Source organism: Crinia signifera, chromosome 3 (genome assembly GCF_055691185.1).
Source record: "Crinia signifera chromosome 3, ASM5569118v1, whole genome shotgun sequence".
Taxonomy (NCBI): Eukaryota; Metazoa; Chordata; class Amphibia; order Anura; family Myobatrachidae; genus Crinia; species Crinia signifera.
The window spans coordinates 238,178,011-238,205,553 of record NC_139219.1 but is presented as its reverse complement, the minus strand read 5'-3'; the positions used below and the strand labels follow the sequence as shown (position 1 = coordinate 238,205,553).

The window sequence follows — 27,543 nt, the reverse complement described above, 5'->3', positions numbered from 1 at the left end:
CGATCCTCAACAGGGATCTTTGTCAAGACAGAGGTAGGTCACATCTCAGGACAGGCAGCACCAGGCAGTGTACAAATGCAGTCTCCCATTCAGCTATTTATGGTAGCACTAAGTAAGTGATAGACACACCTACTTCCTGTGGACTCAACTAACAGGAAGTGTTCAAGAACTATGTAATATAGGGCCAATAAATGTAATATAGAATGCCACAATATAAGATAAGGTAGCGTCTAATGTGAATAATGCGCAGCACCAAAAAAGAAGTTAACAGGTCCCAGGTTTAAGCGCTAAGGAGAACGAGTTCCGTCTAACCGGAAGTGACATGCGTTCCACCGCCGTGGAACGCATGACTAACCGGAAGTAGCCGGGATTGGCCGCTCAATCGCGCCAAAACCCGCAGCCGGATATCGCAAGCAGTAACAGGAGACGGAAATCAAGTGCGCTCCAGCCATTGGAGCGCACAATTAAACGGAAGTATTGGGCTTGCGTGTCAGACAACTGAAGCGCACGCCACGTGGTAGGAAGTCTAAATAAGAAGCAGGGATAATAGCTTGCGCTCCAACTAAGTGGAACGCAAACCGGAAGTAAGACTAAATAGTCAGCGCATTAAATCTAAGGACCATTGGTGCAAATACATTTTTTATACTGATAACGTGCCACCATATAATGCCGAATTGGAGAGATTGCCTGATACTTCACATCATAAATAACAACAATAAAAACTCATTTTTTCAAAATTTGCAGATAAAAAATGTACAAGAAAATTAAATAATGTACATTACATGAAAATAATATTTAAAAAATAATAAACATAAAAAAACAAGACAAAAAATTGAAGATATTAGCAGCATTGATAACTTCAATTAAATTCCCTAGAGAAACACATTGTATGAAATATATTCATTTAAGCCCCTAGGGGCTACTGTTCCAAGGTCATAAATCCAGCGTGCTTCGCGCTGATGAAGTCTTTTCACCCGATCTCCTCCTCGCAAAGGAGGGGGTATGTGGTCAATTAACATGCATCTCAGACTGGCAACAGAATGACCCAACTGTTGAAAATGCTTGGCCACCGGTTTGTCGGACACCTTATTTTCAAGTGCCTGACGTATCGACAGGCGATGGTTCGCCATCCGCTCCCTAAAACATCGTGTGGTGAGTCCCACATAGTAGAGTCCGCAGGGGCATATCAAGATATAAATCACAAATGATGTTGTGCACGATAATCGGTGCTGAATCTTGATTTTTTTCCCCGTATGTGGGTGGGGGAATGTCTGTCCAGCAAGCATGGATCGACAGGTGGTGCAGTCGATACACCGAACACACCCCAACCGTTGTGTTGGTAACCAAGAGGTGTTGTTACCACTAGGCTGTGATGTAGGTCGCATGAGCATCTGCTTGATATTTGGTCCACGACGGTAGGAGAGCATAGGAGCTTTTTTGCTCACATGAGACATCTTAGTGTCTGTGGCCACAATTGGCCAATGCTTTTTGATTGCTCTACCCATCTCGTCGGATGCCGTGTTGTAAATTGATGTGAAGATCATGCGATTCTGTTCAAGTTTACGTGGTGTTGCCAACTGCTCTTGCTGGTGCCTATTGAGTGCCTTGCGAAGACAACGCTCGATGGTTCTTTTGTGGTAACCCCTTTCGATAAAGCGCCCACTCATCTCTCCAATTTGTTCATGTGCTGTAGAAATCGATGAGTTGTTGCGTAGCACTCTAATAAATTGAGAGATGGGAAGACTCTCTTTGAGGGAGCTCGGGTGGTGACTCGAAGCATAGAGTAACGAGTTGCGGTCAGTCTCTTTACGAAACAATGTAAAACCAATCTTTGATCCTTCCTTGAAGAGTGTAACATCCAGGAAGTTTATGCTAGTCAACGAGATGCAGTGTGTGAATCGAATGGTTGTATCAAGGGAATTTAGTATTCTAATCATTTCAAGAAACTCAGACTCCGTGCCAACCCAAATCAAAAAAATATCGTCAATAAATCTTTTGAAACACAAAATTTTACTGGAAAATGCAGGCATGATATAGCTGTTCTCATAATTATGCATGTAGAGATTTGCATAGGACGGGGCCAGGGAAGACCCCATTGCGGTCCCCGCCCTCTGCAAAAAATATCCTTTACCATACATAAAGTGGTTATGCCGCAATACAAGTTCTGCCAATTCAAGAAGGAATTCGATCGGGGGACCGACATTAGGAGCAGACTGCAGACTTTTTCTAAGTGCTTCCAATCCACCTTGATGGGGAATAACCGTATACAATGAGGTGACATCCATGGTAGCAAAAAATGCCCCATCTGGAATGTCCCCCAAGGAGGCGATTTTCTCGAGAAAGTCTGAGGTGTCCCTTATGTAGCTCCACATTTGTTGAACATGCTTCTGAAGAAAAACATCAATAAAGATAGCCAATGGCTGTAGCACAGAGCCCACAGCCGATATAATAGGACGTCCAGGTGGATCATCCAGCCGCTTGTGGATCTTAGGTAAGGTGTAAATATACGGGCATACTGGATGATCCACCTGGAGAAACGTCAACTCATCCTTGCTAATCCAACCTGACTGCAAACCCCTGCCAATGGTACCATCCACCAACTTTTTAATATTTAACATAGGGTTAATCTTGAGCTGTTCGTACGTGTTCACGTCAGAAAGTTGTCGCCGAATTTCGGCATCGTAAGATGACCAATCCTGCACTACCACACCCCCTCCCTTGTCCGCTTGACGAAAAACAAGTTGCTTATTGCCCATAAGGCTACGGAGTGCCAAACGATGTTCATGGGAGAGGTTGTCGTAGCGCGGTTTAAGATGCTGTGCTGACATGTTATGTTCGACCAGACGTGAAAACGTACGAATGCTGGGATTCACCGAACAAGGATCAAAAGTACTTCTCTTAGGCAATTTGTTAACAGTCTCAGGTAAACTCAGAGTTTGAGGTCCAAAGAACTCACGTAAACGTAGCTTGCGACCAAATTTGAAATTGTCAACAGACCAGTCAAATTTATTAGGTTTCACTGTTGGAACAAAAGTAAAACCTAAACTCAACACTTCAAGCTCAGACTTTGTAAGTTCCTGACTAGAAATATTAAACACAAGTTCATTTATTTTCCCCTCCTTCCTTTTCCTTTTCCCACCGCCCCGCCTCGTGGGGTATTTTGTGGGCGGTGCGAAGGATCCGGGAATTTCCGGGTGACCCTTCCTAAAAAAGAGGAAGAGGAGGAGGCGGCTGATGATGTCAAATCCCTCGGTGGCCTGCCCTCACCCTCAGAATTAGATTGTGAAGAACTGTTATAAGAGGAATGACCTCTTGGTCTATAATTACGGTTCTCACCCCTATTGTGGAATCTACGGGGTTCACCTTTCAACCACCGATAAACTTGGTGGTTGGTGTAATCTTGGTTGACCACTTCAAGTTTTTTCTTTTTAAAGGAAATTAGATCACTCTGATAGGTGTTGATCTGCTCACCGAGTTTTTCCAACCAATTTGTTGTGGTATCCCCGATTAGTACAGGTGCAGAGGCTGAATTCAAAATAGCAATCTCACTCTTGATCTTAGTTAATTCACTCCCCACCTCCTCTATCACAAGCAACAAGAGGTCCAAAGAGCACTTATTCAACACACCACACCATCGGGTACAGAACGCAAGGTTTCCGCGGCCGATGGTGGGTGTGTTGTTAACCCTAAAGCCTCTAGGGATCCTCTTGTTTCTGTAATAGTCTGACAAAAATTGACCGTGCAAGGTCAAATCAACCTCTCTTTTTCTTAATTTTAATAGCTTATGATAAATATCTATAGCTTTATCGTCAGGCAGAGATAGAAAATCTGAATGATGGAAAAGTACTTTTTCAGCCTCATCATCGGTCAGAGATACCAGAACATTCTGGGCTCTTTCCAATGTAGCATCATCCAAAATAGAAACAGATACTTGTGACATAATCCAGTAAGGCAAAAAACAAAATAATAATAATACTATATGCACTTAAGATAGGGTGGCACGGAGAACTGAGTATATAAACAACTCAAACAATCAAAAAAAAACAAAAAAACAATGCTGCAACCTTCAATAGAAATGATTTTAAAATAGCTAAGATCATAAAGACATGAAGTAGCTCATGCACACTCCTGGAAATTGCTTTTAGTCCATGAAAATTACATGTGGTTCCTTGGAATAAATCTTGTAATCACCCCACAGGGTAGTACAGGTGCTGGCACAAAGAGGTATCTGTAGCTTGCACAGAGTCTCCATACACAATCGAAGTTAGAACCGCACTCTGAAAGAACATAGGACAACTCAGCGGTGCTCCACTGTTAACAAATTGCCTAAGAGAAGTACTTTTGATCCTTGTTCGGTGAATCCCAGCATTCGTACGTTTTCACGTCTGGTCGAACATAACATGTCAGCACAGCATCTTAAACCGCGCTACGACAACCTCTCCCATGAACATCGTTTGGCACTCCGTAGCCTTATGGGCAATAAGCAACTTGTTTTTCGTCAAGCGGACAAGGGAGGGGGTGTGGTAGTGCAGGATTGGTCATCTTACGATGCCGAAATTCGGCGACAACTTTCTGACGTGAACACGTACGAACAGCTCAAGATTAACCCTATGTTAAATATTAAAAAGTTGGTGGATGGTACCATTGGCAGGGGTTTGCAGTCAGGTTGGATTAGCAAGGATGAGTTGACGTTTCTCCAGGTGGATCATCCAGTATGCCCGTATATTTACACCTTACCTAAGATCCACAAGCGGCTGGATGATCCACCTGGACGTCCTATTATATCGGCTGTGGGCTCTGTGCTACAGCCATTGGCTATCTTTATTGATGTTTTTCTTCAGAAGCATGTTCAACAAATGTGGAGCTACATAAGGGACACCTCAGACTTTCTCGAGAAAATCGCCTCCTTGGGGGACATTCCAGATGGGGCATTTTTTGCTACCATGGATGTCACCTCATTGTATACGGTTATTCCCCATCAAGGTGGATTGGAAGCACTTAGAAAAAGTCTGCAGTCTGCTCCTAATGTCGGTCCCCCGATCGAATTCCTTCTTGAATTGGCAGAACTTGTATTGCGGCATAACCACTTTATGTATGGTAAAGGATATTTTTTGCAGAGGGCGGGGACCGCAATGGGGTCTTCCCTGGCCCCGTCCTATGCAAATCTCTACATGCATAATTATGAGAACAGCTATATCATGCCTGCATTTTCCAGTAAAATTTTGTGTTTCAAAAGATTTATTGACGATATTTTTTTGATTTGGGTTGGCACGGAGTCTGAGTTTCTTGAAATGATTAGAATACTAAATTCCCTTGATACAACCATTCGATTCACACACTGCATCTCGTTGACTAGCATAAACTTCCTGGATGTTACACTCTTCAAGGAAGGATCAAAGATTGGTTTTACATTGTTTCGTAAAGAGACTGACCGCAACTCGTTACTCTATGCTTCGAGTCACCACCCGAGCTCCCTCAAAGAGAGTCTTCCCATCTCTCAATTTATTAGAGTGCTACGCAACAACTCATCGATTTCTACAGCACATGAACAAATTGGAGAGATGAGTGGGCGCTTTATCGAAAGGGGTTACCACAAAAGAACCATCGAGCGTTGTCTTCGCAAGGCACTCAATAGGCACCAGCAAGAGCAGTTGGCAACACCACGTAAACTTGAACAGAATCGCATGATCTTCACATCAATTTACAACACGGCATCCGACGAGATGGGTAGAGCAATCAAAAAGCATTGGCCAATTGTGGCCACAGACACTAAGATGTCTCATGTGAGCAAAAAAGCTCCTATGCTCTCCTACCGTCGTGGACCAAATATCAAGCAGATGCTCATGCGACCTACATCACAGCCTAGTGGTAACAACACCTCTTGGTTACCAACACAACGGTTGGGGTGTGTTCGGTGTATCGACTGCACCACCTGTCGATCCATGCTTGCTGGACAGACATTCCCCCACCCACATACGGGGAAAAAAATCAAGATTCAGCACCGATTATCGTGCACAACATCATTTGTGATTTATATCTTGATATGCCCCTGCGGACTCTACTATGTGGGACTCACCACACGATGTTTTAGGGAGCGGATGGCGAACCATCGCCTGTCGATACGGCAGGCACTTGAAAATAAGGTGTCCGACAAACCGGTGGCCAAGCATTTTCAACAGTTGGGTCATTCTGTTGCCAGTCTGAGATGCATGTTAATTGACCACATACCCCCTCCTTTGCGAGGAGGAGATCGGGTGAAAAGACTTCATCAGCGCGAAGCACGCTGGATTTATGACCTTGGAACAGTAGCCCCTAGGGGCTTAAATGAATATATTTCATACAATGTGTTTCTCTAGGGAATTTAATTGAAGTTATCAATGCTGCTAATATCTTCAATTTTTTGTCTTGTTTTTTTATGTTTATTATTTTTTAAATATTATTTTCATGTAATGTACATTATTTAATTTTCTTGTACATTTTTTATCTGCAAATTTTGAAAAAATGAGTTTTTATTGTTGTCATTTATGATGTGAAGTATCAGGCAATCTCTCCAATTCGGCATTATATGGTGGCACGTTATCAGTATAAAAAATGTATTTGCACCAATGGTCCTTAGATTTAATGCGCTGACTATTTAGTCTTACTTCCGGTTTGCGTTCCACTTAGTTGGAGCGCAAGCTATTATCCCTGCTTCTTATTTAGACTTCCTACCACGTGGCGTGCGCTTCAGTTGTCTGACACGCAAGCCCAATACTTCCGTTTAATTGTGCGCTCCAATGGCTGGAGCGCACTTGATTTCCGTCTCCTGTTACTGCTTGCGATATCCGGCTGCGGGTTTTGGCGCGATTGAGCGGCCAATCCCGGCTACTTCCGGTTAGTCATGCGTTCCACGGCGGTGGAACGCATGTCACTTCCGGTTAGACGGAACTCGTTCTCCTTAGCGCTTAAACCTGGGACCTGTTAACTTCTTTTTTGGTGCTGCGCATTATTCACATTAGACGCTACCTTATCTTATATTGTGGCATTCTATATTACATTTATTGGCCCTATATTACATAGTTCTTGAACACTTCCTGTTAGTTGAGTCCACAGGAAGTAGGTGTGTCTATCACTTACTTAGTGCTACCATAAATAGCTGAATGGGAGACTGCATTTGTACACTGCCTGGTGCTGCCTGTCCTGAGATGTGACCTACCTCTGTCTTGACAAAGATCCCTGTTGAGGATCGAAACGTCGACCAAACTTTTTTGATGTCTTGAAATAAAATTTGATCCAACTTGCTCAAAATTGCCTATGGTGAGTGCCTGCTTCAAAAACAAATGTTATATTATTGGGACTGATACTCCTCTAAAGTGGAGCACCGCTGAGTTGTCCTATGTTCTTTCAGAGTGCGGTTCTAACTTCGATTATATATATATATATATATATATATCAGTCTGATTATATGTCTGATTATATCAAAGAAATCAATTCACAACTTGAGGACGAGACAGTATACCAAGCCCTACCAAATGATCCAACTGACAAGTTTAAACTGGAACTGGACAAGGTCCTGGTGACCACTGAGAAATCCGGACTTATCTCTGAAAAATTAAGAAAAGCTCTGACCCAAGACAACCCGTCCGTTCCAGTGTTTTTCACGGTCCCCAAGATCCACAAGTCTCCAGACAGGCCTCCTGGACACCCCATTATAAGTGCCCATAACTCAATTTACCAGCCAGTCTCTCAGTTCTTGGACAGTCTAGTCCAACCACTGGTCACCAGGCAACCGTCCTACATTAAGGACACAACGGCTTTCCTAAATGCATTAGCAGCAGTACCATCCATACCAGAAGACTCTTTGTTGGTTGTTATGGACGTGACCAGTCTTTACACCAGCATCCCGCAGGACGAGGGGCTGGAAGTAATGAGAGCCTTTTTACTGTACAACCAAATGGACACCTTGGACTTAGATCTATTCATGCTGCTGATGAGTCTGACATTGAAGAACAACTATTTCCTCTTCAATGGCTGATTTTTCCTCCAGAAAAATGGGTGTGCAATGAGCAGTGCCATTTCACCGTCGTTCGCGAACATATTTATGTTCCAACAAGAAAAATAAATGTTTTTCAAGCATCAGGAAATCCACCAGCACATCCTGATATTCACCAGGTACATTGATGACCTGTTCATGGTCTGGTCTGGGGGAGAAGACAAACTGGTCGCACTGTAGGAAAGGAATAGGTCACCAAAGTGTCCTGTAAGGGCGCCTGGGAGGGGTTGTCCCGCTGGAGCAGCGGTCTCTAAACTTTGGGAAGTCTGGCCCAAAAAAAGTAGTACAGGAGAAAAAAAGAATTGAGACCGCGCTTGCTAAAAACATGCAACAGGTGTAAATGTATGCTTAAACCATTTAATAAAACAAAACCTAAAATATTCAAGTATTCAAATAAAACATATATCTCATTACTGCTATAACTGCTGATAATCTGTATTTTTGCCCTTTGCATAACAAATGCTGTATTATTAATGTGTTTCTAGTCTTTATAGTACCTGTTTGAAGCTGTGTTCAGTGAGGCATACTTTATTGTAGTAAATGTTTTGGCTAGTGTTTATGTTACACAGGCCTTGATTAGCTGGTCATGTGACCTCAGCTGTAGTAGTCTCTCCTAATGATACATGCTATATCTGGTCATATAGAAGGCAGTCCTCTGCCTGGGCAGTTCTTTAATTGAGAAATCTACTAAGTGGATTTACTTACAAAGAACAGTTCTAAAACAGTTGAAAAACATTGAACAACATCAAACAAGGTAAATACAATACTTATTCCACACTTTCTTAAACAATCTCCACTTTACCTGGTCACCAACAGACAAACTATCACATCATGCTCACCACAATGCTACTTCTCATTTCATTACATGGCATACTTACCAAACTTCAACCATCCTATAATCTCCCTGACACTCACCACTCAGTACACATTGCCTCCTCCATTATTCACTCCCCTCTTCTAAACACTCATGAGCTCTTTAATTACTTCTCTACTTGTACTTTCACATCCACTTCCCATCACCAATACAAAAAACTCCAAACATCCACCTATGTCTATCTCTCCTTTCTAATTTTATTAGCTGGTGACATATCACCAAACCCAGGCCCCAACCACCTGACCCACCCAGATTTAATGGCTTCTAAGCCTAGAAATTCAGCTAACATCATAAATATCACATGCCTCCCACCACACACCAAACAACTTAAATGTGCCCTATTGAATGCACGCTCTGTTTGCAATAAATTAACAACCATCCATGACCTCTTCATCTCCCACAACTTCAATCTGATGGCAATTACAGAAACCTGGCTCACACAATCAGACACGGCCTCGCCTGCAGCACTGTCACATGGTGGTTTCCACTTCACTCACACCTCCAGGCCTGGTAACTGTAAAGGAGGTGGAGTTGGTATATTACTGTCACAAGCCTTCACATACTCAGTTCTCCCACCAATTCCTTCACTCACATTTACATCATTTGAAGTACACTCCATTAGGATTTTTTCCCCTTTCTCTCTGCGTGTTGCTGCTATCTATCGCCCAACTGGGCTTCCCAAATCTAAATTTCTGGAAGATTTCTCTGCATGGCTCCCCCATTTCTTATCCTCTGACATCTCCACTATCATCCTGGGTGACTTCAACATTGCTATTGACAGTCCACCATCTCTGCATGCCTCCAAACTCCTCTCTCTAACTTCCTCTCTTGGCCTCTCCCAGTGGTCCGACACCACTACTCACTAGGAAGGCCACTGCCTTGACCCCGTTTTCACCAGGCTGTGCTCAGTCTCTGATTTTATTAACACTCCCTTCCCTCTCTCTGATCACAATCTCATTACTCTCTCACTCTCCTCCATTACCTCAAGCTCACTGACACAGAAATCATGCAAGCCTACTCTAACCCGCAGAAATACTAATGCTATTAATTTTCCACAACTTTCCACCTCCCTGCAACAACAGCTCTCACTAATTTCTACATTTACCTCTCCTGACTCTGCTGTTTCCCACCTCTACCAGACTATTGAAACAGCCCTTGATGAAGTGGCTCCAGCTACCCATTATACCCCACGTAGGCTTAGATGCCAACCGTGGCACTCCAACACAACAAGACAACTACGAAATCAGTCACGTAAAGTTGAACGCCAATGGCGTAAATCTCGTAATATTACTGATTTCCTCACATATAAGACTAGCTACCACTCCTACTGCAAGGCTTTGGACACGGCCAAACAAACATACTACCAATCTCTCATCTCTTCTCATGCCACCAACCCTAAGCGACTTTTTAACACATTTAAGTCTCTTCTGTACCCTCCCCCTCCCCCACCGGCTACCATCAGTGCACAAGAACTTGCCTCCTACTTTAAGGACAAGATTGATAACATCCGATATGAAATATGAAATACGGTATGCTCCACAATCTCTGACCCTCTTTCTGCCACACCTGAACCCTCTTGCACTTTCTCTTCGTTTGAGCCCACAAATGAAAAGGAAGTATCCGCACTCTTCTTATCCTCCTACTCTACTACCTCTCCTCTTGATCCTATACCTGCACAAGTCATTAAAAATCTATCTCCTGTGCTTATTCCAACCTTAACTAAAATCTGCAATCTCTCTCTTGCTACTGGTACTTTTCCGTCTCTGCTCAAACATGCAGCGATTACTCCCATTCTGAAAAAACACAATTCTGACCCTAACTCTCTCTCTAACTATCGTCCTATCTCTCAGCTCCCATGCCTCTCCAAGCTACTCGAGAGACTTGTCTACTCTCGCCTAACAAACTTTCTTAACTCCAACACCCTATTAGACCCGCTTCAGTCAGGCTTTCGCTCTCAACACTCCACTGAGACAGCACTGACTAAAGTGGTGAATGATCTGGTAACAGCTAAGTCTAAAGGCCATTACTCACTGCTTATTCTTCTAGATCTTTCTGCTGCATTTGACACTGTGGATCACACTCTCCTTTTACAAACACTACACTCCCTAGGTCTTAATGATACAGCCCTTTCCTGGTTCACATCTTACCTATCTGATCACTCTTTCACTGTTCGCTTCTCTGACTCTACTTCCTCTTCACTACCTCTGTCAGTCGGAGTTCCGCAAGGTTCAGTCTTAGGTCCTCTGCTTTTCTCAATCTATACCTCCTCGCTTGGCAAACTAATCAGCTCTTTCGGATTTCAGTATCACTTATATGCGGATAACCAGTGGTTTTGGGCCGAGTCTCTGAATGTCTCTCTGCCATCTCATTTTGGATGTCTTCTCGCCAACTCAAACTCAATATTTCCAAAACTGAATTACTTATATTCCCGCCAACTAAGAACAGTTACCATCCTGATATCTCCATCACTGTTGACAACTCGACAATCTACCCTTCCCCACAAGCTCGTTGCTTAGGGGTCACCCTCGACTCTGAACTGTCCTTTGTTCTCCACATTCAATCTGTCTCCAAATCATGTTACATGCATCTAAAAAACATATCCAAAATACGACCGTATCTCACACAAGACACTACTAAATCTCTTATCCATGCACTCATTATATCCCGCATTGATTATTGCAATAGTCTCCTAACTGGTCTTCCCAAGAACAGACTCTCACCACTGCAATCCATTTTAAATGCTGCTGCTAGGCTGATCTTCCTTGCAAGATGCTCATCATCTGCTGATCCGCTCTGCCAGTCCCTCCATTGGTTGCCTGTATCTTACCATATTCAATATAAAACCCTTCTACTTGCATATAAAGCTATTAACCATACTGCACCAGCATACATCTCTGCACGTATCACAAAATATCTCCCATCTCGACCACTCCGCTCTGCACCAGATTTGCGTCTCTCATCTGAGCGGATCACTAGCTCCCATTCACTATAACAGGACTTTCATCAGGCTGCTCCCATCCTATGGAATGCCCTTCCATGCACAATTAGACTCTCCGCTAGCCTCCAAACTTTCAAGCGTTTCCTGAAAACTCACCTCTTCAGGCAAGCCTATCATATTTAAGTTCTACACGCATAACCCTCTGAGGCACTTATGTATTATATAGCTTCCCTTCTGGACTTGTAACTTGGTGGGACTGCTATGCTATTACTGATGCCTGTCCTTGTGTTTCCCTCCTATATACCTAATAGATTGTAAGCTTGCAGCAGGGCCCTCTAACCTCCAAGTCTGTCTGTTACCCAGTTTGTTTTATCACTGTCTACCATTGTAAAGTGCAATGGAATCTGCTGCGCTATATAAGAAACTGCAAATAAATAATAAATAAATAATTAAAATTGAGGGTACCACAATGTAGTAATGAGAGCAAGGATAGTCACCCACAGTCCGCCCGTTTAGTGTCCTGTGTCCGTTCCTATAGTGCCTCCAGATAATCGTCCCGTAAGGATTGCCAATGCAGGGAAACTTGTATTTAGGAGAGATGCTGATCTCCAATCCAGGGAGCGCCTGATGTTGTGAGGTGCTCTACCTGGTGTGCATGGAAGTATTGCCCTTAGGTTCCTGATTATGGGAATGGTTCTGGAGACTGGTCCGGTTTGCAGGAGATGAAAAGTAAGGCGTCTGGGTAGTTTTGGGTGTCCTTACTCCCCTCCACCAACGCGTTTCACTCAAAGGCTTTTTCAAGGTGATGGTCGCACTCATTACTTCCATCAATCGATTGCCTTCACTGATCAAATTGACTTATCAGTTCTCCAGGGTGGCGATTAATTACCTGGACGTCAAAGTCAGCATTAGGAATGGTCAGTTCATTACCGAACTTTACACGAAACCCACCGACCGAAACACTCTGCTGAACTTCAGGAGCTTCCACCCATGACCTCTGAAGGCCGCCCTACCGAAGTCCCAAATGATGAGAGCGGCGAGGATAACTAGTGAAGGAGCAGACCTACCAAAAGTACTAGACGGCTTTGTTTCCAGGTTTACGGAGCGGGGATACCTCCTGGAACCGCTACTACAGCAAAAGAACGAAGTCCTAGCTATGGACAGAAACACCCTTCTACAAACTAAACCAACCGACGAGCCCTCCGTGGATCACGATCAAAAAATCTTGCCTTTTGTCTCCAGGTTTAACACCTCCAGTGCCATCCTCCCTGGAGCCACCTCAACAACAGGAGACCCATGATTTGCCACACTAAAGGCAAAATCATTAAAAACACGATAGTACACAATGATGTGACTGGCTTCTCCAACCCTGTGGTGGTCAACACCAATTTCCTGTCCAAGGCACCAGGATGCTATAAGTGCCTGGGATGCACCACTTGCCAGCACATGCTCACGGGCAGTGAATTCATTCATCCAATAACCAAATGTGCTTATCCCATCAAACACATTCTATCTTGCCAATCGACCCATGTGATATACATAGTTCAATGCCCATGTAGATTACTTTACGTGGGCAAGACAGTGAGCACGGTACGAGAATGAATGGCCCTCCACAGGTCAGCCATAGGCCAAGCCCTGACTGGCAGAGGCAATGACCAGCCTGTGGCGAAGCACTTTGCCCAAGCAGGACATAAATTATCGGACTTCAAGCAAATCATAGTGGATCACATCCCTGCGTCGATCCGAAGGGGTGGTAGGGCCGGCAAGCTTCTGAAACTGGAGACCAGATGGATTCACAGGCTCAAATCTGTGAAGCCAGATGGCCTTAATGACCGACTATCACTGGCGGTGTTTTTGTGACATTGAGATCCAACAAGCGCAACCTTCAGCCCGGGAGCGTGTACTCACGGCCCAGAATGGACATTACAACTAAAGTACCTGTTCCAGCCGCAGCAACCTTAGGATGGAGCTACACCGGAATGTTATGCCCCGCTATCCTTCCATTAACCCGAATCGGAGATCTGTGGTCGCACAAAGCCCAGGCGAATTGCATTGAATTATCGCTCTCTATTTCCAGTAGTCCATTGGCACCCGTACTTTTGACACCCTGGTTCCTTTCACAGATTCTGGTCACCCTTATGAGTAGTTTCATACATCACACTACCCTGGTGCACTCCACTTTACTGCCACAAGAGCAATGCCATGTGTCATGTTATATTATCAAGTTTTCCTCTTTGTCACTCACGCACGCAGGTACAGGCTGTTTTAATTTTTTATTACAAGTATCACTTCTGGGCACTATTATACACATCTTCGTTTGGTCATCCCTATTCAGTTATTGGCCTCTCTAATTATTTTAGTACCGTAACCGGTTGCTGTATACTATTAAATACATGCTTTAATATTCACATTTTCCTTTTTCATCTTGTCTCACTCTCCAGGCATGGCACTATCAACCCCAGAGGCACCCAAGTCCCGTTGCAGGTCAGACGCCGATGACAGTTCCACCCCTACAGCGCCAGCCCATTAGAAACAGCAGCTTCCTTGATACAGGAAGCGTGCGTGTCACACGCCCCCGGCAACCAGGAACCTGCGTTCCACAGGCACCCGACAGGAAGCTGTCTCACAGTCAATGACGCCGTTCTGGCCAGAGTCAGCGCGGCGTGCACCGGACACGGGAGGAGGGTGCCCCAGGGTTGTCTTCATTTAAGGGTAAGTCACACTGTACCTCACTTGATTGTTTCCATTTCTACACCAGTTTGCCTTGACAAAAGGGCGGTTGTTAGCCCCGAAACGTTGGCTCATTTTATGTGCTGTGTTTAAATACATGTTTTTTCTGCTAAATCAAGTCCTCAGAGTGCCTCCTTTTTTCCTTGCTATATATATATATATATATATATATATATATATATATATAACAGAATAGAGGTGCGCTAAATCACCTATACCAGTTTTTTTTTTCTTATAAAAAGTGACTTTTAAATTCAATAAAAACAGTAATTAAAAAAAAAACAAGTGAACAATTACTAAGACTTTCCAGCAAGTGTAACTTCATCAAAATTTTCAAGGTGTCATATATAATATCAATCCGTAAACCAACACGTTTCGTCCTTCAGGACTTCATCAGGGGCAAGTGAATAAATCTCTAGAGGTAGTATGTCCTCTAGAACAAATGAAGATGGTATGTCCTTTATAGTAATCAAGTGGAGATGGTGCGTCCTTTATAGGAATTGTTATTGCAATAATAGAGGTAGTTGTTGGACCACCTATTTAACAAATGATTATAGAATACTCAGGGAGACGATAATAGGCTGGTAGACTATAAATCGCTCCTATCACAAAACGTTTTTTTCTCAGTGGGAGAACACGTGTTGTAGCACAGGATCCCTGAGAGCCATATACATATACATATATACCCAGTACAAATTCAGAAAGGGGGAGGCCACGCCCCTTTCCCCATTGGCCATGCCCCCTTTCCGAATGTGTACCGATTTCTGCCCTTCAAATGTTGGAGGGTATGTAGTATTGTTTCACAGGAAATACAATAATTACTGTATATCAGTCCCAATAGACTAAATATAGTATAAAAGCCACTATAATGTAAACTACTGAGGAAGAGAGGGATCTAGGTGTCACTATTTCAGGGGACTTAAAGGCAGGTAGGCAATGTAACAAAGCAATGAAGAAGGCAACTCAGATGCTTGGTTGTATATGCAGAGATATCAGCAGTAGAAATAAAGAAGTAATAATGCCACCATATAGGTCATTGGTACAATCTCATCTAGAGTACTGTGTACAGGATATAAATACATTAGAGACTGTACAAATAAGGTCAAGTAAAATGGTCAGGGTCGTAGGGAGGGCAGAACACAAGCTCCGGGCGCCAGGATATCAAAGGGCGCCGGAGCCGTGCAGCCCACTCCCACCGCTCCCTTCCAAGTCCATGCTCTGCCCGGCATCTTGGGGGCGCAGAGTGATGATGCTGCCTCACTGCCTGTGAAAGCCGGAGGCAGCATGTGGCTGCTCTCCAGCTGCTCTCTTACTACAGTATGTTGCCGCTCTGCCCGCTCCCGAGTCCCTGCTCTGCCCGGCGTCTTGGGGGCGCAGAGTGATGATACTGCCTGTGAAAGCTGGAGGCAGCCTGTGGCTGCTCTCTGGCTGCTCTCCTACTGCAGTATGTTGCTGCTCTGCCCGCTCCTGAGTCCCTGCTCTGCCCGGGGTCTTGGGGGCTCAGAGTGATGATGCTGCCTCACTGCCTGTGAAAGCCGGAGGCAGCCTGTGGCTGCTCTCTGGCTGCTCATACTACAGTATGTTGCCGCCCTGCTACAGAGTCCCTCCTGCACAGGCAGCCAAGTGTCATTAGTACAGACAAGACTGTTTATCTGCAAGGAGACCCGGCACTGTACTCCTCCCCACATGTGCAGGAGAGACCTGCCTGGCAAGCTGTCACAACTTTATTTAAGCCCTTGCTTCCTTCCTCCCCCTCTCTCACTCCCTCCCTCTTCTCTCTCCTTCTACTCGACTTTCTCCCCCTCCTTCCTGTCCCTTTCCCTCCTGTCAGTGATGTCTGTCATGCTTTCACATCCATTTAAAACTCCTGACCCCTCTCTCTCTCCCCCATTTCTCTCCTCCATCTCTCTCTTCACCCCCTCTCTCCCCCTCTCTCTCCTCTCCATCTCTTAGCCCTTAATCTCTCTTTATCTCTGTGCGTACAGTGCCTGCAATTTTAGCCCCCACCCCCCCTGGCAACGAGCAATATTAGTCCTCCTTGGCAACGAGCAATATTAGTCCCCCTTGGCAATGAGCTATTTCAATCCCCCTTGGCAGTGAGCTATTTCAGTCCCCCTTGGCATAGAGCATGAAACTAAAAACTGACCCCTGCAGCCCCTCTGCTTGCTTGTTCTGAGGCAGTTGAGGAAGAACAAGCAAGCAGAGTGGCTGGAGGGGTCCGTTTTTAGTGCCCCATTTGAGTGCCCCATTTGAACTGAACACTCCTGAAGAAGAGAAAGGGTGGAGGGGACCTTTGGCGCACTGGGTGTGAGATTTTGTTGATCCACAGAAAATAAGCAAAACATTTTTATTTATTAATCCAAAAAACGTGACATTAAAGGTATATGTTTATGGTAAAGACAAATGAGAGACAAAAGCAATGTAAAATCCTTCCTCACCCAGCTAGAGGGGTGGAGCCAGGATGGTATAAACAGAGTGCTCCAGAATATGGTACACCCTGTCGGCTCCACAATCTTTAGCCCGACAGGGTGTACCATATATGTCTTTACCATAAACATATACCTGTTAGTGTCACGTTTTTTGGATTAATAAATAAAAATGTTTTGGATTTGAAGGAGCTTATTTTCTGTGGATCAACGAAATCTCACACCCAGTGCGCCAAAGGTCCCCTCCACCCTTTCTCCAATTTCTAGTTTATCTCGGTGTCTTTTGGGAAAACACCAGGAAGGTGGACCCAGGCAGCAAGGGGGTGCGCAGGGATACACAAGATCACCACCATACAAACATACTCCTGAAGAAGAATCTTTTCGAAATGCATTGAGTGTCTTGATCGGTTCCACGAGAGGCGGACAGCTACAAGTCGGTGCAGTATCCCTGGTCTCTGAATCCCCTGTTCCGGACGGGTCGTTTGGGTTCCAACAAGTGTTACCTGCCTGCCATTCCATTCTGTTTTGCTGTATTGCCACTGTGAAAAACTTTTATGCTGTTTTAAACGTCTACAGATTGTAATTGTGGACTTTTATTAAAAATTTGTGTACTTAAAGGATAATTTGCACTATCCCTTCTTTCTTGTTATACCCCCTTGTCGCATGTCCTGCGAAAGGGAGGTTATCATTACAGGTTTCAATGCAACTAACTGAAACATTATTGGATACCTATGGTGATATAAATTCATTTAATCATATGGTTATACACTGAGCGCTTCTTTGTTTATTATACCACTCTGTACCACTTACTGTTCTATTAAGGTTTTCACTGGATGTTTACCTTTGGTGTAAGTTAAACTCAGCTACACAGTGTATTTAATTGCGCACCTAATATTGTCAACTACACCCATTCGTGTATTAAATTATGTAAAAGTGTTAGCTTTGAGGTGTGTTTAAATTAAGTAAGCAGTGTTTACATACTGTAGTGCTGATTTACTGTACATCCCTGACATATTGACAGCATACACTACCTACTCTGAATGACAAAGACCCATGTACTGCCTTGATAGCAGAGCAAATGTGGTGTATCCTGGGATTGTATCCTTGTATTCTTTCAAATTGCGATGCTTTGTTTTAAATATAGAATACTACATATTTGTGTGAAAATGATTAGATTGGTTTATTTACAAAATCAGAAAATTATGAACTCAAACAGGATCAGGCCTGGGACAGTCTCCATCTCATCATTATTTTTTAAATTTACTATGTATCCGTTATATAAACATTAAGTAGAATTAATGGAAAACTATTTTGATTAGTTTACATTTACACCATGGAGAGCTTTAGTGATTATTGTTAGAGGTATGAAAACATAATTGAGATTTGTCTCTAAAATCGGTTGATGGAGGAATATTAAGGGCTGTATAAGGTAAAATGCATGAAACGGTACCAATAAATAAATAAAAGACATGTAAAATTTAATTTACAATTTAATTTTTTCCATCAGCGGTGTTTCATTCCCTAATCAATATTCCTGTACATCAAAGGCAGTTTCTGGTCCAGCATAATGGTAGTCCCGTCAAACATCCATTTCCTCAACAGCAATTTTCTCACACATCCAAAATAAACTCTTTGCAAGTTTGGAGCTGTGAAAACAATTCCTCTGGTACTGTATGTTATGTAATTTTCAGTTTTTAGAAGAATAAAATAAAAAATAAAATAAAAATGGAAAATTGAAGCAAAAACCCATGTTTTGCTTTTGGAAGTATTGTCCAAATATGGAGGAGGAAACATCATGGTACTGTATGAGGATCTTTTTCTGGATCCTAAATTGATGACTTGTGCAGAGTATAAGTTGAAGGAGGACAGCACAGTGCTTCACCGCTATTGTGGGTCATGTCAGTGGGATGTCTATGGAAGTGTAATGGTTGATTATTAAGTAGTATAAGAAAGGAGATTGTTGGTGTGCCAAACTGGAAAAGGTACAGACACAATAATAAGGTCCAAATAAACATTTTTCATAATTTAGACAGAATTCAGTTTAAAAACAACCTTCTCTGTTGACCCTTCAGATAACTTTTGCCATTCGGTGGGACATATGTTAAATGGTTTCTGTATCAGTAGCGAGAACCATACATGTTATCACAACCAATACAGAAAGCTTTGTCATAATGGTACACCACTGCAAGGTGTACAACCTTGCAGTGGTGTACCATTATGACAAAGCTTTCTGTATTGGTTGTGATAACATGTATGGTTCTCGCTACTGATACAGAAACCATTTAACATGTTATACACTACTACATCATAATGCCCTTACCCATCACACATCACACTGTAATGTCCCATATACATTATGCCCCTTACACATTACAATACACTCATTACGCCAGACACATTAATGCCCCTTATACACATTATGACAGACAGAGCACTGCTATATACATTTTACCAGACAGAGTCCCTGCTATGTCAGGTAGAGCCCACATTACATGTTACGCCAGGCAGAGTCCCTGTTATGCATTAAGTAAGGTATATTCCCTGTTATGCAGGGCAAACTCCTCATTACACATTAAGCCAGGCAGAGTCCTTGTTACACGTTATGAAAGCAGAGTCCCTGTTACTCCAAACTCGATCTCAGTTATGCCTTGCAAAGTACCAGTTAAATGTTACACCAGGCAGAGCCCCTGTAATGCCAGGCAGAGCCCCCATTATGTCAGGCAGGGCCCCTGTTACATGTTACGAAAGACAGATTCCCTGTTATGCCTTAAACCACTCAGATTCCCTGTTGTGCAAGGTAGAGAAGGAAGGAGGGTAGGGGGGATAGAGGGGGAGAGACAGAGAAAGGGACAGAGAGTTGGTGAAGGGGGATTGCGTATTATCTTTTACCAGCAGATACAGTGAACTCTGATGGGGCAGGCATTTCCCAGGATTAGGCTCTGCCCCTAAATTCACATAAATTGCTGCACTCAGAGCCCCCCTATACTCTATTCTCTATGTCGCTGCTGCTGCAGCCTCGGGCCAGGCCTCCCCTTTCTCCTTGTAGTGTGTGATGAGCGCTGCTACATGCAGGGCCCGGCTGATGCGATCACCGGTGCTGGGAGCAGCAGCAGGCTCTGCTTTCCCTCCACCCCCAGCTCCACCTCGGAACTCATCCTCGAGAAAGATCTCATGCTCCACATTGCACCAACCAATGCGCAGGGTCAGATTCTGGGAGGCACGTTTATGGTCCCCTTGGCACCCGTGGGAGATATATCCGTCCCTGGCGATCCATTCGCAAGATAATCGCAGACGTGCACAGAACGGGTATTATTATGACTGGGCAGCAACTATCCGATCACAGGGCTCTACAGAATTACCTATCAGCGATCAGGTCTGAATAACCCTCAGAGTCTGCCCATGAATGGAACATTAGGGTTGCTTTAATTAAACATTTTTGTAAACTACCATTTCTCCAAGTTTTTTTTCTGCAGTTTTGTTTGCAGCAGATTTTAAATTGATAAAAAAAAAATACATTCTCTGTATGGCTTTTTAAACAATTACTCATTTTAGTCCTGCTACAAAACGAACAATCATTGGGCCAGATTCAGACCTGATCACTGGACTGCGAATCCTCAGAGCACAGTGATCAGTAAGCCACCGCACTGCCAGAGTGAAATCAATATGTGATGTGATAGGGGGATATTTAATTTGCAATTACTCACCATCTAATTGACCGCCCCCCCCCCCACTCGAGTGCAGCGGCTGCGTAAGCCTAGTCTTACCCCATGGGAAGATTGGGGCCACTGCTGGTACATCAGCATCCCTTCCTCCCAAGTGCCTGGGTGCTGCCCACAAACGCCAACCACCTGTCAATCTAGTTGCGAAAGGCCAATGATGACAAACCATTGTTCGTCTTCTGGTCATCGGCATGTTATGATCTGAATTATGCCCAATGGCTGTATGTTAAGACTGTTTAAAATAAAAGTGCCCTTAAATTGTTTTTATCACCTAGCAAAGAAACGTTCTTCTTCAGTTAATTTCTCTAGCAATTCGGTTTCGTGAAAATCAGAAGTTAATGCCTGGAACATAACTGTAGATAGTGATGGAATTAGTTTTGTTGCATTAGTTTAGAATTGTATAAGTTAATTAAGTCAAGTTGCCTTCTTCCAGCAGCGCACACCATGAAGGTTATTGTAGTTGATTGTAAGTCCACCAGGCGCTGCCTGCCAAATGCTGGTATGCCCCCCCCCCCCCCCCCCCTCACATGCTGCATACGCTTGCACAGGCTGCGTATGGATGTTTAACATAAACATCCATTCGCAGGCTGTGGGGTAACACCGAATGTTGTGGACGACTTACGCACATCTATGGTTACTCTCATGTAACCTTTGATATCCGTTGACATTCGGCAAGAGTGGGCGGACAGCTGACATCTGGTCAGTGGCGTAACTAAGCCTCCGCAGCCCCCGCCGTGGCGGGGAGGCACAGAGTAACTATGGGCGCCGGGGGGGCTGCGGTGCTATAGTTACCCGCTGCGCTGCTGCCCGGCCGCATCTTCGGTCACTGTCCCGTCACTCGCTCCCGGCGCCGGCTCCTGCTGATAATGAAAAGTGACACTTAGAAAATGGCTGCCCCCGTATTGCAGACAGTTTTGGCAGCCATTTTCTAAGAGTCACTTTTCATTATCAGCCGGCGCCGGGAGCGAGTGACGGGACAGTGACCACAGATGCGGCCGGGCAGCAGCGCAGCGGAGCTGAGGGAGACTGGACGGGACAGTGACCGCAGATGCGGCTCTGTCAGGTATGGGGGCGGGGGCGCCGAAATTTTTTTGGCGGGGGGGGGGCGCAAATTATATAGTTACGCCACTGCATCTGGTGATGTCATCTGACCGCCCCAGCACCCAAGTCATGGGCAGATATGCATGGGAATGCCCAGTGTTTTCGTAGGAACACCCATGAAATACTGAGCCTTCCCAGGGGTGCGACTATCTGCTGCTGCCCCATGCCCGCTGTCTTGGGTGCATGTACCCGGCGAACAGTCTGTTTGCCGTGGACGCACGCACTCGACGTATGCACATTTGCAGAAATACCTATATGTCCAACATCGGTCGCACAGGGGATGCGAATAGATTAGAATAAGGGCCCTTGTCCGCAGTGTATTATCTGTCAGTGCTAAACATGAATGATAAAGATATTCAGGGCTCATTCTTTTGGAGATGTTTATATTTAAAAATGGCTAGAATTATTTGGGTACTTGTTTAGTTTCAGGGCGGCAGTTACGTAGTTTACGTAGTGCTGTATTGAGAATACCAATACAGCATTATGCTGGCTACATAAACTACGTAACTGCTTCTGGAGCCCTGAAACTACACAATGGTTAATATCCCCACTATCCACGTCATACCCCCAGTGTCCACGTGGGCATGGAGGTGACTTTATAAAGTGTGGCGAGCGCAGCGAGCCACCGAGCCCGAAGCGTGGGCCACACTTTATAAGATCAACTCCGCGCTCACGTGGACACTGGTGGTATGACGTGGATAGTGGGAGTATGATTGTGATAGTGTGTGAAATGAGTGTTGATAGTGTGTGTGTACTGCAGTGCTTTATACTTACCCTCAACGATTTCCCCGTCGCTCCCCTCCGCCACCTGCATCACGCTGACATCACGGCTGCTCTCTCTGCATGTGAGCTAGACACTGGCAGCACTGCGCTCACTAGCCTGCTGCTGCTGGCAGCTGTTACTCTGCTGCTATGCCGCACCTGCCTGTCACTGGCCGGGAGCAGCGCCACGCACACAACCCGCAGCCGGGAGTGGGGGAGATCTGGCCAGGAGCAGCGCCGCGCACACAGATGGCAGCCGGGAGCGGGGGGAGATGCGCCCGGCGGCACAAAGCCGGGAGCGGGGGGAGATGCATCCGGTGGCATGGCCAGGGAAGCAGGGGTGGGTGCTGACAGTAAAGCCATACAGTATGGGACTTGTTTAGTTTCACAGCGCTGGCTATGCTGACAACGTAGCTTAGGCTACGTTGTCAGCGTAGCGTAGAGCTGCTGCCGTGGAACTAAACAAGTACCATTATTTGTAATGATTAGATTTGAAAATATATTTTTTTCCCATATCTGGAACATTCTCCATATTTTATCACTGTTTTATCACATTTTCAATGTATGTTTTTTATTTTCATAATTTGTGTTCTGCAGATATTCCTAGATTGTCGTTCCTGGGTAATTGATAGAATTAACATTCTTAGAGTAAGATAGCCATGGACCGAGTAGGATTGTCTCCCCATAGCCTTCTCATTAACCCTTTATTGGCTCTCTCCGTTTTGGTCGATATCTCAAAGCCAAGACTGCACTTCTACCGCCTCATTTGTATCCCCCCTTCTGCTCACTAATCAGTCACACTTCACTGTCCAAAAACAGTAACTGCTCCCCCATTCCTCACTGCCGCGCTACATTACTCCAATCACAGTTCACAGTCCAATTGCCTGCCACCAACACACACACACAGAGTTGGGGCCAGATGCACTAAGCTTCAAAGTGATAAAATGGAGAGTAATAAACAGCCAGCCAATCAGCTCCTGTCTGCCATGTCATAGACTGTGCTTGAAAAATGTCAGGCAGTAACTTATTGGTTGGTTTTTTATTTTATCACTTTTGAAGCTTAGTACGTCTGGCCCACACACTGCATACACTGCACACAGAGATACAAACATGTTGACCTTTCTAGCAGTAGTTCGGTCACTCTCAGGCTGGCAGTGGACCTGCAGTAACTCCACCTCTATCTCTGATAGAAGCACTGCTCAGCCTCGTGCAGCTCCATCCCCCTGCTCACAAGTCACTCTCCATCTCCACTCCACTTATGGGGCCTACACACGGGGAGATTTCAGGGCATTTTTAAAGTGATCTCACTAATTATCACTTAAAAAATGCCCCTACATCACTCCATGGTCCTTATTCCGCTTCACTCACAAAGGCAAATTCCTCCTCAAATGGACAAAACCATGTGCACTGCAGTTGGGGCAGATGTTACTTGTGCAGAGAGAATTAGATTTTGGTGGGATTTTCCTTCAAACTGAGATCGATATTGCAGGGTAAAAATAAAGCAGTCATTATTTACTCTGCACAGAAATTAAATAACTCACCCAAACTAAATCTCTCCACACATGTTACATCTCTCCCCCCCTTGCAGTGCACATGGTTTTGTCCATTTGAGCAGGAATTTGCCTTTGCGAGTGAACTAGAATAAGGGCCCATGTGTAGAGGCCATAGTGATAATGATGCACGGCCTTGCGTGGGTAAATCTGCTAATATTGCCAGGCAGGGCCACTGCTCTCACTGGGGAACACTGGCCCTGACAGATTGCTCAGCACGCAGCACTGACACATCGCAGTGCGCTGAGCGATCTTGCTGAGCATTGCTCAGAAAGCTCAGCCAATCTCCCCATGTGTAGGCCCCTTTGGGTTAAGTGGGAAACACAGGGGGAGCAGATGGATGTGCTGTCCCCAGCAAGTGGCATCCCATACACATACTGTAGTTCACGTTCTTTGTGGGAAATCCACTACAACCTTTCATAGCTCAATAACTAGACCTATGGTTCAGAGACTATTTTAGACACGTATTAAGTTATCTATTTTGGCTGACCTACTGATATCATCAGGGCTGGTTCTAGTCCTCTTCTTACAAATAATTGAACATCTCTTTTACATATGAAAACTGAACAATGTTGGTGTTTGCTCTGTGCTTTTGTAGTCACTGTGCATTGGAAGCACCAATCCAGGGATTCAAATCCAGTGATTCTGGTTTTGGTCACCCTTATTGTAACTAATCAAATTACTAGCATAAATAACCAGTATTAGGACATACAGTAGCAGGTTTCAGGTCACAACACTGGTACCATAGCACACTGGCACATGATACAATACAAGCACTGCATGCCATGTACTGGTAAATCTCCACTGGCCAGGTCCGAGGCTGTTTCAGTTGATAAATTTAAACTGTCCCCTATAGTGGCTGTTGTACAGGGACTCAAGAATGTGGCAGGCAAGGGCGAATTGAATTCAGCCAATCAGCGTCCGGCAATTCTTTTCAAAATCGGGGGGGGGGGGGGGGCGACCAAATGACTGCCGCCCCAGACACCGAAAGACCTATTTTCGGCCCTGCGATGGCCATTCCTAGCTCATACCATTTTCACATCTACTTCCTATTGCTGATAAAACCGATATTCTGCATAGCTGGTACTGCATCAATTCAGCAACGCAAACACAGTCATCCTGGCCGTTCTGCTCTATTGTATTAATCTACATCTAGTACTTTGCTGCTACTCACTCTGCCTATCACTGTCCTCTCTGTTAATAAAAAAAAGTCTTCATCAAGCCAGCGACATTCTGTCCAAAACCCTCAAGTCACAGCCCAGCAGCTAGACCTAGTCTGGGTTCACAAATAATTACATCCGTGACAAACAGTAATTAAAATGTTCAGGATAAACTGTGTACTGTATTACTATGACACAACATGGAACTATAAAAGGAAAGTAATGAAAAAGTGTCTGACTACTGCATGTGCTACTCTATAGTCTCTATAAACATTTAACAATTGTAGGCCAGGTGTTTAAACTTTGCTATTTCTGTGCTGTCTTTGGTCCATAGAGCACAACTTTGACATTAATGAGCAGCAACAGTATCCGGCACATGCAGTAACTGAACCTGCAGAAGTGACATTGACCTTGCGTACTCAATAAAAATCTTCCACCCAGTAAAATACCTAATAAAATACCCCTTCTGCCTACAAGAATAACATTATAATAACCACAACTGTGTTGAATGTGCAATATTAGAAAAGATGTCTTGTCCAGATACTGAAAATATATTGTTTAAGTAAATTATTTATGAAAAGCAGTTTTTAAGGTTAAGATAACACTCCCATAGATTCAGGATTTTTTTTTGTTTAATTAAAGTAATTTCAATTAATTGTTATAAGATGAACTCTAGAAAATAAATATTACAATGCAAAGTACAGTGACAGCTCATATGAAAGGCAACAGAGACATCTAGTGTGCAAAGCAGAACACACTTCAGTTCCTTTTGTGCTATAGCATAAGCATTAATTCTTGACTTTATAGAACACAATTTGTATAGAATAATACCAGATTAATACTAATAATAATAACAACATGTATTTATATAATTTTCTCCAAAAGGACTAAAAGTGTATTAGATTTGAAGAAAATAAATAATACTATAAATGCGATAGTCATCATACAAATACAGTATTTAATACAAAGTACAAGGTAGCCACGGGCTAGGTAGTAGGCAATAACGTCTTGTCGACATTTTGATCTTTTTCAAGACAGCAAACATATGACAACAGGACCCATAGCGCCCGTTCAAAAGCTAGATGTAGATTCACATGCTGCCAACAGATGGCAGTGTTTTGGTGACACACTGAACTAGACATATAGATAGATAGATTAGCATATAAACAATTTATTCATAAAACCTTATAAAATACAATATCACACATAAGCGAATAAGCGAAGATTTCTATTACTAAATAAAACACCAAATCCCTCATGAATCATTAATATAGTAAGTTATTATAAAGTCTCCAAAAATATAGTCTCCTAAACTGTGCCGGACTGGGGCAGGTAAAGGCCTACTGGGGGAAATGCAATGGTACCGGCCCATGCTTAGGGGTGTTTGGATAGCATCCAGAAGGTATGTAGCCAGCTACTGCAGAGGCTTGGCTAACCATTGGTATGGACTGGGCCCTTTATAAATATACATACAGTAAATACTGCTAGTGCATGCAATATAATGCACCAGATTAATAACAGCAACACGGTGTAGAATATACACAGCTATAACATCTGAGAAGAGCTCAGAACTGGCCTAGCTAGCCTACAAATTGGTTGTGTCCTGTATAAGAGTCCCGGCTGTGACTGCACAGCACCCTCTAAAGTTTTTTGCGCACATGGAGCACGTGCTAAACCAGAACTGCCCTCATTACATCCGTGCTCAAGGACACAGTTGTATTTGGGGGATTATAATCCTAAATAGCTTCAAGCATCAGTCATCTATTGGGGCAATCCCCATTCTGCTGATGTCTGCCTCTGGTGATCATCAAAAAAATAACGTAATGATCGGAGTCCAAAAATGTGATTTGTGGATTTTTAACCTGCTGGATTTTGGCGATTGACAGTCATCAGATTCAGCATTTGGGAATTACCCCCATAGATTTTTGGCCTGCAAGTGTTTGAGCACACCTTCTCTATAAAAAATATCAAAATCAATAGGAGAGACTTGACTCTTTTAACTCATTTTAAGTTAACCTACTCAATAAAATCTGTACAGTATATACAAAATGCAAATACACTTATCAAAAAACCATAACCATAGTCCATGCAGCTGTATCCCTCAGCAGGTCCCTCAGCGATTTCAAGGGAAATCTTCTTCTTCGCCTCTGGCCCCCACGCAGTGATAATCACTAACAAAAGTGTGCCACAGATTGCAGTATGAATGGCATTCTGGTACTCATGCTCCAGAAACCAAATATGTAAAGATGGG

General features: G+C 44.0%; 1 long non-coding RNA gene across 1 annotated transcript in view; it reads left to right on the top strand.

The window, feature by feature from the left end:
- The window catches only part of LOC146062683 (uncharacterized), a 181,697-nt gene that overhangs the window by 35,419 nt on the left and 118,735 nt on the right, over positions 1 to 27,543 (top strand). Inside the window, exon 2 of the long non-coding RNA XR_014471462.1 lies at positions 14,286 to 14,556. This is a non-coding gene — a long non-coding RNA (uncharacterized LOC146062683). The remainder of the gene's footprint in view (positions 1 to 14,285; positions 14,557 to 27,543) is intronic.